This window comes from Oncorhynchus nerka, linkage group LG2, assembly GCF_034236695.1.
Source record: "Oncorhynchus nerka isolate Pitt River linkage group LG2, Oner_Uvic_2.0, whole genome shotgun sequence".
Classification (NCBI taxonomy): domain Eukaryota; kingdom Metazoa; phylum Chordata; class Actinopteri; order Salmoniformes; family Salmonidae; genus Oncorhynchus; species Oncorhynchus nerka.
In genome coordinates this window covers 58191976-58205186 of record NC_088397.1, presented here as the reverse complement: position 1 = coordinate 58205186, position 13211 = coordinate 58191976, and the positions used below count along the sequence as shown (strand labels likewise).

At 42.0% G+C, this 13211-nt stretch overlaps 1 long non-coding RNA gene across 1 annotated transcript; it reads right to left on the bottom strand.

Annotated features, from left to right (window-relative positions):
- On the bottom strand, window positions 1-8618 carry LOC135572603 (uncharacterized). The gene is made up of 2 exons (XR_010464446.1): window positions 8497-8618; window positions 1-3972 (listed from the first exon to the last, which is right to left on the bottom strand). It is a non-coding gene; the product is annotated as an uncharacterized LOC135572603 (long non-coding RNA).
- Between the last annotated feature and the right edge of the window lie 4593 nt (window positions 8619-13211).

Below are 13211 nucleotides of genomic sequence, written 5' to 3'. Positions count from 1 at the left end.
TTAGGATAAAATAATATAATTTCCTTTATTTTGTTGCACACAAAGCTCAGTAGTTTTGTATGATTTATTTTATCATGTATTTTTTGCTCATCTTTTTGAAGGGTGCCAATCATTTTGAACCTGACTGTAAATATAGTTAAAATCATACAACAAAGTTAAACTCTCCATATAAAGAAAAACAACACCTGGAATATCCCTCGTCATACATACCATGTGGTATTGCATAAATCTATACCGCTTAAACAAAAGCGTCGTAAAGTGATTAGTCAGAGTTTGCTAATGTACCACTATCTAGGAAGTCAATTAATCTCAAAGGAAAATCGAGAGTGGTCTAACTAAATCTAATTTCTCAAAGTATGTTTCATTAGGGAGCGGTCTGCTGTGGGTCTAATCCAATCCCATTGTTTTTTACAGCTCAAACTGATTACTTCAAATTCATATGATGGATCATTTTCTATTTCAGATGCAACAATTAGTGTAGGCCTATTGGGTAGCTCTTACAGATAGGAAAATGTATCTTGTTGTACCCCACCATTACATACAGTTGAAGTTGTAAGTTTACATACACTTAGGTTGGAGTCATTAAAACTCGTTTTTCAACCCCTCCACAAATTTCTTGTTAACAAACTATAGTTTTGGCAAATCGGTTAGTGAATGAACTTATCCCCTGCAGCAGAGGTAACTCTGGGTCTTTCCTTTCCTGTGGCAGTCCTCATGAGAGCCAGTTTCATCAACTTTGTGCATGACACTAGCAATTCTTCCAACAATTGTTTACAGACAGATTATTTCAATGTATCGCAATTCCAGTGGGTCAGAAGTTTACATACACTAAGTTGACTGTGCCTTTAAACAGCTTGGAAAATTCCATAAAATGATGTCATGATTTTAGAAGCTTCTGATAGGCTAATTGACATCATTTGAGTAAATTTGAGGTGTACCTGTGGATGTATTTCAAGGCCTACCTTCAAACTCAGTGCCTCTTTGCTTGACATCATTGCAAAATAAAAATAAAAATCAGCCAAGACCTTCTCCACAAGTCTGGTTCATCCTTGGGAGCAATTTCAAATGCATAAAGGTACCACGGTACCCATGGTAAACACCATGGGACCACGCAGTCGTTATACCGCTCAGGAAGGAGACACGTTCTGTCTCCTAAAGAGGAAGTACTTTGGTGCAAAAAGTGCATATAAATCCCAGAACAACAGCAAAGGACCTTGTGAAGATGCTGGAGGAAACGGGTACAAAAGTATCTATATCCACAGTAAAATTAGTCCTATATCGACATAACCTGAAAGGCCGCTCAGCAACGAAGAAGGCACTGCTCCAAAACCACCATAAAAAAGCAAGACTACGGTTTGCAACTGCACATGAGGACAAAGATCGTACTTTTTGGAGAAATGTCCTCTGGTCCAATGGAACAAAAATAGAACTGTTTGGCCAATGACCATTGTTATGTTTGGAGGACAAAGGGGGGGGGGGGGCTTGCAAGCCAAAGAACACCATCCCAACCATGAAGCACGGGGTGGCAGCATCGTGTTGTGGGGGTGCTTTGCTGCAGGAGGGACAGGTGCACTTCACAAAATAGATGGTATCACGAGGGAGGAAAAGTATGTGGATATATTGAAGCAACATCTCGAGACATCAGTCAGGAAGTTAAAGCTGGGTCGCAAATGGGTCTTCCAAATGGACAATGACCCCAAGCGTACTTCCAAAGTTGTGGCAAAATGGCTTAAGGACAACAAAGTCAAGGTATTGGAGTGGCCATTATTAAGCCCTGACCTCAATCCTATAGCAAATTTGTGGGCAGAACTGAAAATGTGTGTGTAAGCAAGGCGGCCTACAAACCTGACTCAGGTACACCAGCTCTGTCAGGAGGAATGGGCCAAAATTCACCCAACATATTGTGGGAGCTTGTGGAAGGTTACCCAAAATGTTTGACCCAAGTTTAAATTGTTTAAGGCAATGCTACCAAATACTAATTGAGTGTATGTAAACTTCTGACCCACTGGGAATGTGATGAAATAAATAAAAGCTGAATTAGAATAATTCTCTACTATTATTCTGACATTTCACATTCTTAAAATAAAGTGGTGATCCTAACTGACCTAAGACTGGACATTTTTACTAGGATTAAATGTCAGGAATTGTGAAAAACTGAGTTTAAATGTATTTGGCTAAGGTGTACATAAACTTCCGACTTCAACTGTTGGTGCAGTACAGACATACATTATCAGAATATTACATGATTTACTGTATTTATGGATCGCTATAGGGCAAGCTATAAATCAAAATTTGTCTCCATCATTAGTTATATCTCTTGTACTAACTTTAACCAATCAAAATAAGGAGTTGGAAAATAATCTCTGATTATAAAGCCAGTAGTGTAACAGTTTAGCTTGAAACAGCAAATAATGGGAAGTAGAAATTGCACCACTGATCTGCTTAATTGATATCAATGGTGTAGAACCATGACTGTTCAATCTCCTGGGCCACATGTGCAGACATGGAGAGAGGAGCAGACAAAGCAGACTCCTACAACCAATCAGGTCTATCCCAATACACCCATTTCTGCAGACCATTAAGTTAATTTTAGGGGTACTGGGTAAGAGAGAATATTTTGTATCCATTTCTCAGAGAATCATGCATAAAATACTATAAGGTAAGGAGCAATGGGAAAAACTGTTTTCTAGCCATCCCCAATTCTCAAAACACACAAGAGGAAAACCCTGTCGCCCCTCCCTTCTTACCTCACTCTGACTCAGATTGGAAGGACCACCCTTCCATTAGGGCAAGGTTTCTCAAACTGGGGTGCACGTTTTGTTTTTTGCCCTAGCACTACACAGCTGATTCAAATAGTCATCTAATCAAGCTTTGGTCATTTGAATGAGCTGTGTAGTGTTGGGGCAAAAACAAAAACATGCACCCCTTGGGGTCCCAAGGACTGAGTTTGGGAAACTCTGCATTAGGGTGACACCCTCTCTCAGGACACCCCGGGCTCTCAGTCATTAGTCAACAGCATGTAAAATATTATATAGATGCTGTTAGAAACATAACACATTCCTTTGACATACACTTTCAATCCTATTACATCAACACGCCTCCTCCTACAACCACTGATATATTGCACATATGATAGTCTCAGACAAGTACTTTCTCATTCTACAAATCTGTGTAATGGAAAAAAAGTTAACTGAAGGCCATGACATGCCAGTAATCATACCACCAAAAAGTCAGCAATGATTTTTAATCACTGCTGAAATTATGAATGTATGAATGTGTTTTGATTTTCATTTGTTGTAAAAATGCACAGGCATAGAGATGCAAAGAACACACGAAGCCAGACAAAACCCTTCGACCAGAAAATGAGATATGATAATTACTTCGTATGGCTGTTCAAATCAAACTACGCAGCAAAGTAATGGCAACGTGTGTAGGCCAATGTCGACTCTGTATCATATTGCCCTCTGCTGTATTGAAGAAGGAATTACAATAACAGTTCAGGGACACTAAGGGAGTTGGATTAGACTGAACCGGGGTGACCTAGGCTAAAAACAGCACATTACCAAAGCGGTGAGGGAGGAGCGTCCGGCTGAAATCGAAAATCACCAGGCCTTAATGACAACAAAACAGCATGATGAATCTTTGAGAAATATAAAACATGTATTTTCCATCAAATTAATGTTCATATTTTCAAAGTAGTTTTCCTTGGAGAGGCAGCTTATGCGTTTTTACACTTTTGCACGTGAAAATACCGAATCCAAACTCATTACTCCGTATGCTTGACATACACATTTTTCCCCCCACCGAATTCGTTTTCGGCATTCAAAGGGGCATCCGGCTCATTCCCGGGAGGCAGTCCGGTTTCAAAACGATTGCAAATCAGTTTTAACCACGAGGAAGCTCCTATCTTCGGGTGGAACCCGGGCGAGCTAAATCGAACTCCCTCGCGGGCACAACTTTTCCTCACGCAGCCTGCATACCAAAACAGGAGGGAACAGAACGTCAAGTACCACTTTCTCCAAGAACATTAGACATTGTGTAATACTTATGTAATACATTTTCATATCTGAAAAATGCTTTTGTACCTTATACCTTCCTACTATACGCTTATAAAATCCAATAGGCCTATTATAAACATGTTAAAGGCAATAGTATAGCCATGTGGATATGTTTATTTTTTAGCAACGGTAATACCGTCTTTTTGTAGGCACTAACGGGATTTTGGATAAATCCCGAAAATAAGCTATGTTGTAAACACAGGCTTAGAGAGATCTATACGTTTTGTTCTCTGAGATATTATTAATCGGCTAATATTACTTTTTGTGAATTTTGAAGCATTTATATAATCAAAATAAGCACATAATGGCTTCATAATTCATACAGGTCATGTTTTTTTAAATTTATTTTTATTTATTTCACCTTTATTTAACCAGGTAGGCTAGTTGAGAACAAGTTCTCTTTTGCAACTGCGACCTGGCCAAGATAAAACATAGCAGTGTGAACAGACAACACAGAGTTACACATGGAGTAAACAATTAACAAGTCAATAACACAGTAGAAAAAAAAATGGGCAGTCTATATACAATGTGTGCAAAAGGCATGAGGAGGTAGGCGAATAATACAATTTTGCAGATTAACACTGGGGTGATAAATGATCAGATGGTCATGTACAGGTAGAGATATTGGTGTGCAAAAGAGCAGAAAAGTAAATAAATACATTTTAAAAAAACAGTATAAAAACAGTATGGGAATGAGGTAGGTGAAAATGGGTGGGCTATTTACCAATAGACTATGTACAGCTGCAGCGATCGGTTAGCTGATGTTTGAAGTTGGTGAGGGAGATAAAAGTCTCCAACTTCAGCGATTTTTGCAGTTCGTTCCAGTCACAGGCAGCAGAGTACTGGAACGAAAGGCGGCCAAATGAGGTGTTGGCTTTAGGGATGATCAGTGAGATACACCTGCTGGAGCGTGTGCTACGGATGGGTGTTGCCATCGTGACCAGTGAACTGAGATAAGGTGGAGCTTTACCTAGCATGGACTTGTAGATGACCTGGAGCCAGTGGGTCTGGCGACGAATATGTAGCGAGGGCCAGCCGACTAGAGCATACAAGTCGCAGTGGTGGGTGGTATAAGGTGCTTTGGTGACAAAACGGATGGCACTATGATAGACTGCATCCAGTTTGCTGAGTAGAGTGTTGGAAGCCATTTTGTAGATGACATCGCCGAAATCGAGGATCGGTAGGATAGTCAGTTTTACTAGGGTAAGCTTGGCGGCGTGAGTGAAGGAGGCTTTGTTGCGGAATAGAAAGCCGACTCTTGATTTGATTTTCGATTGGAGATGTTTGATGTGAGTCTGGAAGGAGAGTTTGCAGTCTAGCCAGACACCTAGGTACTTATAGATGTCCACATATTCAAGGTCGGAACCATCCAGGGTGGTGATGCTAGTCGGGCATGCGGGTGCAGGCAGCGATCTGTTGAAAAGCATGCATTTGGTTTTACTCGCGTTTAAGAGCAGTTGGAGGCCACGGAAGGAGTGCTGTATGGCATTGAAGCTCGTTTGGAGGTTAGATAGCACAGTGTCCAATGACGGGCCGAAAGTATATAGAATGGTGTCGTCTGCGTAGAGGTGGATCAGGGAATCGCCCGCAGCAAGAGCAACATCATTGATCATCATTGTCACCTCAGTACCTCCAGGCTCTGATCAGGCCCTACACCCAAACAAGGGCACTGCGTTCATCCACCTCTGGCCTGCTCGCCTCCCTACCACTGAGGAAGTACAGTTCCCGCTCAGCCCAGTCAAAACTGTTCGCTGCTCTGGCCCCCCAATGGTGGAACAAACTCCCTCACGACGCCAGGACAGCGGAGTCAATCACCACCTTCCGGAGACACCTGAAACCCCACCTCTTTAAGGAATACCTAGGATAGGATAAAGTAATCCTTCTCACCCCCCCTTAAAAGACCTAGATGCACTATTGTAAAGTGGCTGTTCCACTGGATGTCATAAGGTGAAAGCACCAATTTGTAAGTCGCTCTGGATAAGAGCGTCTGCTAAATGACTTAAATTTAAATGTAATATATACAGAGAAAAGAGTCGGCCCGAGAATTGAACCCTGTGGCACCCCCATAGAGACTGCCAGAGGACCGGACAGCATGCCCTCCGATTTGACACACTGAACTCTGTCTGCAAAGTAATTGGTGAACCAGGCAAGGCAGTCATCCGAGAAACCGAGGCTATTGAGTATGCCGATAAGAATATGGTGATTGACAGAGTCGAAAGCCTTGGCGAGGTCGATGAAGACGGCTGCACAGTACTGTCTTTTATCGATGGCGGTTATGATATCGTTTAGTACCTTGAGCGTGGCTGAGGTGCACCCGTGACCGGCTCGGAAACCAGATTGCACAGCGGAGAAGGTACGGTGGGATTCGAGATGGTCAGTGACCTGTTTGTTGACTTGGCTTTCAAGACCTTAGATAGGCAGGGCAGGATGGATATAGGTCTATAGCAGTTTGGGTCCAGGGTGTCTCCGCCTTTGAAGAGGGGGATGACTGCGGCAGCTTTCAATCCTTGGGGATCTCAGACGATATGAAAGAGAGGTTGAACAGGCTGGTAATAGGGGTTGCGACAATGGCGGCAGATAGTTTCAGAAATAGAGGGTCCAGATTGTCAAGCCCAGCTGATTTGTATGGGTCTAGGTTTTGCAGCTCTTTCAGAACGTCTGCTATCTGGATTTGGGTAAAGGAGAACCTGGAGAGGCTTGGGCGAGGAGCTGCGGGGGGCGGAGCTGTTGGCCGAGGTTGGAGTAGCCAGGCGGAAGGCATGACCAGCCGTTGAGAAGTGCTTATTGAAGCTTTCGATAATCGTGGATTTATCGGTGGAGACCGTGTTACCTAGCCTCAGTGCAGTGGGCAGCTGGGAGGAGGTGCTCTTGTTCTCCATGGACTTCACAGTGTCCCAGAACTTTTTGGAGTTGGAGCTACAGGATGCAAACTTCTGCCTGAAGAAGCTGGCCTTAGCTTTCCTGACTGACTGCGTGTATTGGTTCCTGACTTCCCTGAACAGTTGCATATCACGGGGGCTATTCGATGCTATTGCAGTCCGCCACAGGATGTTTTTGTGCTGGTCGAGGGCAGTCAGGTCTGGAGTGAACCAAGGGCTGTATCTGTTCTTGGTTCTGCATTTTTTGAACGGAGCATGCTTATCTAAAATGGTGAGGAAGTTACTTTTAAAGAATGACCAGGCATCCTCAACTGACGGGATGAGGTCAATGTCCTTCCAGGATACCCGGGCCAGGTCGATTAGAAAGGCCTGCTCACAGAAGTGTTTTAGGGAGCGTTTGACAGTGATGAGGGGTGGTCGTTTGACTGCGACTGTTTTAACTGACTGTTATTATTATAATATAGAACAAAATGTATAAGATCTCTTAAACCTGTGTTAACCTCAGACCTTATTTTCTGCATTCACAATGCCATAGCAATGGCGGAACGAACCAGAGGTTTCATTTCCGTTTTTTTAGGACTACAGTCTGGCGAGCTCTATAAAGCGCAATAGTAATGCCGTATGTTTGTAGGCAGTAAATCCTGCATGGCTAGATTTAGATCTATGAGATCATCTTAAATCTTAAAACTTTTTGAAGCATTTGTTGATTTACTGATATCTCATAGAACAAAAAGTAAAGATCTCCTAAGCCCGTGTTACCCGTAGACTTTATTTTCGGTGTTTATCCCAAAACTCCATCAACGTTCCCCATAGGAATGTCCGAACGAACCAGGGTTAACTCATTTCCGTTTTTAGGACTACAAGCTGACGAGCACTAATTTATGCTTAATGTCGAATGGTTTACGGTAAACTGGGTCCCACCACCATGTGATCTCATCCAATGTTTGTAAACATGCGTCAACCACATGTGATTCCGACGTAGGCAAAAAATAATTCACCAAGGCCTGGCCAACCAGCCAAAGGGGGAGTGTCAGGGGCGGGCTTCGAGTGTTGCGCTATGGAAAAATCGATGGGGCTACTGTAATAATGTGAGGGGTGCTTTATGGAAACAGGTGCTGTCCAGTTATTGAAAACATGATCTAGCCGAAATGGTCGCCAAATGAGGAAAGAAGACATACGTTGAGGTAAGCTATCAGGCTAAATCATAGTTTTATTCTAGGAATTACTGAGACGTGTTGCCAATTTCAGTAGCCTAATGCAAACGATGTTGTAACGACACATTTATCTAATACAATGTGTTATCACAAACATCTATAAACAAATCTGATATAGCCTACAATATAGTGATTGTGGATATGGTCCTCTTAAAATGCTCTTCGCCTTCAAATAAATATGAAAGTGCCAATTTAGTAAACGTTACATATAGTGGAGGTAGTAAACTAATCTAATACAATTACCATTCTCAATTATAATCGACAGGTAAATAGTTAAATTTGTCTGCGTCAGAGCGAGTGCTATTGTGACAAACGCAATGGAATCCGGTGGGAATTGTAGCTTACCCCGCAGATACGGAAACCCCTCAGAAACATAGCATGAAGCCGATTACTTAATATAGGCTATTTGTTTTGGATAGAGGAATGTTAGGCAGGCTAAAACTGTTTGCGACGACATGGCGTGTGAAACGGGGATTGGGAATAGGATGCTGCGCAAGAGATGGATGTGCGTAAATAGGAGCGAGGAGGATGTTACGCACTTGCACTTAATATTGGCACGATCACTACTTATTTCCTTATGGCGGTTTAAAACATCATCAAACACAATAAAGCCCAATAATAAAATCAAGACAGAAAATTATCCAAAAAAGTACTTGTTTACAAAACAAGCTGTTACCGATTAAATTAAGTTACTGTAGACTATATAGTCATGTTTATAATGAGTAAGTTCGCGTTTATAAAGGACTATGCGTGCTACTTACAGAATATATTCATATGAATCTTGTGACTTATGCGAATGAAGGCCATACTGACATAGTTGGTGTTGTGATTGCATGACAGTGCGCACTTGATATACCTAGATGTAAACAAACCAAAACACCATGTAGGCTACTTCCCAGGAGTGTAGGGGCGCTGTTGGGCATATTCACATGACTTGACTTTTCTCCATTCGTGGCAATGCATTATCATCTCCAGCTCTAGTATATAGGCTTCAAATTAAGTAGATATTTTTGGAACATATTACAATAATTTACAGACAGAATAATCAACTGAAGGGGCCTAAATGAGCTCAGTTTTAAATTGTGAAAAATAAGAGAAGCTAACCCCCTGGATTTCTCCTATTCTGTATTGGCATGACAGGATGTACAAATACGTTAAGTCAGTTAGCAGGCTTGCCTCGTTTCTATTGGGAACATAATTAAATGTACACCTGCCAGAGAAAGCCTTTTTCACAATAGGTGCTCGACACACCTGTTTGTGATGCCACTTATTGTTGACAGTCAAACCACAACCCACTGGGCAAAAACTGGTTGAATCAATGTTGTTTCCATGTCATTTCAACCCCAACGTTTTATATGACGACGTTGAATCAACATGAAAAACTGATTGGATTTGAAAAAAAGTCATCAACGTAAATGGAATTTAGTATTTTTTTCTCTCAACCTTTAACCTAAATCCAATGACCTAGTGACATTTTTTGTTAATTTAATGTTGAATTCATGTTAGCTGACAACTCAACCAATTGTACATTTGAACTAGATGAACTGACATCTGTGTCCAGTGGGAAGCTTCCCAGCCCTGGCTAATGACCCTAATTATCGATGTCTAGGTCCGTCCCATTGCTTCACCCTGGGGGGCAGGTCATGAAACTCCACAGGTGAAAATGATTCACAGTACAGGACCATCACTGATCGCCCCCACCAAGTAGATCTGCCCAGTCACTAAAAAGAGTCCGTTAGTATGCTAGTATGTCAAAAAGAAAGGTGAATTAAAATAACTTCCCATGTTATATTCTGAATAGAAAAACTCATTCAAGCTTGCAAGATGCTGTAGACTGACTCGATTATTTTATGTTTCTATATATTTTGATATAAAAAAAGCAGTTTCATAACAAAGAATTCAAAACGTTTACCATACCCACCCTCTACTGACCAGTTAATGATCTGGCCCACTTTCAGAGACAAGGAAAATCTGTGACATCAATACCAGTTTTTCTGCTGTTCCAGTCAAACAAACAGAAGCAGACACACGTGTTTAAGAACAACTTTTCTTAATTTAAAATAGCTGCAGTATTTCACAATGTTTTTGTTGAGGACTATGAAACAAAAACTTAAAATGTGCAATTTAAATTAATTTAGCAAAATCAGGTGCTATCTCTGTCTGCCAATACTCTGCATCTGTCAATCCGTAGCAATGACAGGAAAACATCCAAACTAAATGTTGTTGTTTACTGCAGGAACTGAATCACATGTAAATTAAATTTAGAGAAAAAAAAGAGACCCTGGCACCTGTCTTTACAACAGAGCCTTATCCCTCCTACATGGAGCTGAGAGTTTGGAAGGTGGAATACTGCTGAGAGATGACAGTGCTAAAATTAAACCCCACTGCCTGCTGGATGATGATGTATAAATAGACAAGTGGGAAGAAGCGGTGTTCGTTCACAGGCATCATTATCAGCTCTGCACTTAAAGTGCTGCTGAGGGGAAAAACCTCTTGCACAATTTTTATTTATTTGCGTTGCTTTGTTATTGTCCCTGTTAATAATACTATTTATTTCCAATACGTCGCTGAGATGCAAAACTCCATTAGAGTAATTATCTGCATATACAGCAGTAAATTGCTTCATGTGAAGTGTAGTGAACCCATGGACTACTGACCAAAGTATTTGTACGAAACAGAAAAACCTGCAGATCATTTGTCTTCCACTCTCAGATCATGTGACATGCAGCTTATATTTCACTACAGGCAGAGCAAGAGGTGGAACAGGATGTGAGCCAACTCTTCCGTCAATAGCCCCGCCCCTAACCCCACCCTCCTGCCAGCCAAACACAATGTCCCGCTTATCAGCAGCCTGATCAGGTTGTCCACTAATGTAGCTCATCTTTCAGTCTCAATTTGTTGCTTTTTCTTTCAAAGTCCCTGGGGAGGTTCTCAGGGCGATGAGGAATGCAATATACCCTCAACACTTCATGCCTCAAACCTTATGTTTTTCCTCTGCCTCACTGCACCTCAGTGAGGTAGTCAAAAAAGCTTTGCTGCGCCATCTCCTTCATCGTTTCTGCTACCTACCAGATAAGTCAATGTGCCCCTTCCTCTTACAATTATACAAGATATAACATACAAAACATGGGGATAGATTACAATTTTTCATACGATTAACTTTAACAGTTTTGAATGTTAATGTACCTCCATTATCTCATTGCATGCCAGCTAAATTAGGACCTCTAATCTATCAGAGGATAATCTGTCAATGCTTTGTCGTCACCTAACCCCCTCCGCCCCTCCTGCATGTTATGTCAGTATGCCTTAAAGTATACATGGCTCTACAAAAAAAATGTATGTATCACATAGGCGTTGCAATACCAACTGACACACTTGACAGGCAAAAAAAAAAAAAAGGGCCACACAACGGCCTCCCTGTTTTGGTTTAAAAGGGAACGATGCACCTTTAAAAGCAGTTGACAGTCCCGTGACTTGGTAAGCAAAAGTGAACTCAGCTCTGAAGCAGAAAACAGAGCAACTGCAAACAGTATGGAGAAATAGAGAGCGAGAAAACAAACAAAAGAAAGAGAGGGAAAGAGACCCAAATTCACATTTGACAATGTTGAAGCAGAGAGGAAAGAGAAGATCGAAAAAAAACAGGGAGAGGGAAGAAAGAGGAGGTCACGGTGGCCCTAGAACTAGATGACGGTATAGTGGTGAGGCTGCCAGCCTGAGTAGTTCAAGAAGCTGCATTCAATGTGTTTAGGTATACAGGGGGAATTCCTGGAACCGCTGAATAAATTCATTGGAGAGACTGTGAGCTTACACACTAGTCTTAAGAGCTTCTGGTTATAAGTGAGGCTGACTGTCAAACTAAACTTTGTTGTGAAAAAGGAACACAACCAATCTGCTAATGTAACAGTCATTGTAGTGTAGGATATGGCAAGACAGGTGAGAGATGGTAAATTGTGAGAGGTAGACAGAAGAGGATATTTTGGAATTAGTTATGTCCGTTTTTTTTATGTCGGTAGGGCAACAGCCAGGGTAATTTTATTTTCAATTAGGAAGAACTTTAAAGCCCGTTTACCTTGCCCTCCATTTTTTAAAGGTTTGTATTCATAATTTGTGCTCTACTGCTTTGTCATTTGAGATGCTGTCTTCTTTCAGAGAAGAGTGTGGATGCCTGCAGGATGCTGATTATGTGGCAGCCAGATGTTCTACTTTGGAATTAATATTCCTGCAGTGAGAGATATTCCTGTTTTATTCTTATTCCAGATCATTTCTCCTCTGTAATACTCTGACACCTGCAGTGAAACCCTTAATTGGCCAAAAGACTGTATGCTTGTCGAATGGACAGAGGGAGGCTCGGGGGAGGATACAAGGCATGTGTTGATTTTCAGGAAATCCGCAGGAGACAAAGGAGAGCCATGGGAAGCTAGACATCACTTTTTTACCCTGGCCATTGTGCCAACCAGCTGCACCCTCCCTTCCTACCCACTTTTTCTGCAGTGAGAGCAAGGGTGAGTGGCGTACTTTTCCTGCCAGGAAGTAAGTTGCAGTGTGGCTCTTGGAGGCCTTGACGGATTGATCCCTCTCCTTCTCAGTGTGCCAGCAGAGCGACCAGCTGGTTATGTGCCTTTTTCTTCTGTCGTCTCCTTCTCCCTGCTCTCGCTCTCTGTCTCTCTCCAAGCCCTGTCAGCCAGCGGAGGGTTCCAGGCTATGCTTCCTGGAAGAGCTTCCCTTTTAAAGCGGCATCATAGAGCCCTGTATATCATGGCTCCAGATCAGAGAGTCCTTAACCTTGCTCGCTTGGTGACTCAAAGTTGGCAGCAGTAGTAATGGGATGGAATACTTTATCATGCAGCAACTGTAACACAGGCTCAGTGGATGCATTTGTCCCCTATTAGTCTAGGGCAGGTGTGTCAAATATATGGCCCCCGGGTCCAATCCGGCCCACGGGTGGTTTGAGTAAACCCCCCCCCAAAGTAAAAAAACAATACTTAATATACTTCAACATGCCTAAAACCAATACAAAACTGTAGACGTTTCTTGACTGTGTCCAGGTCCCTAATATTCAC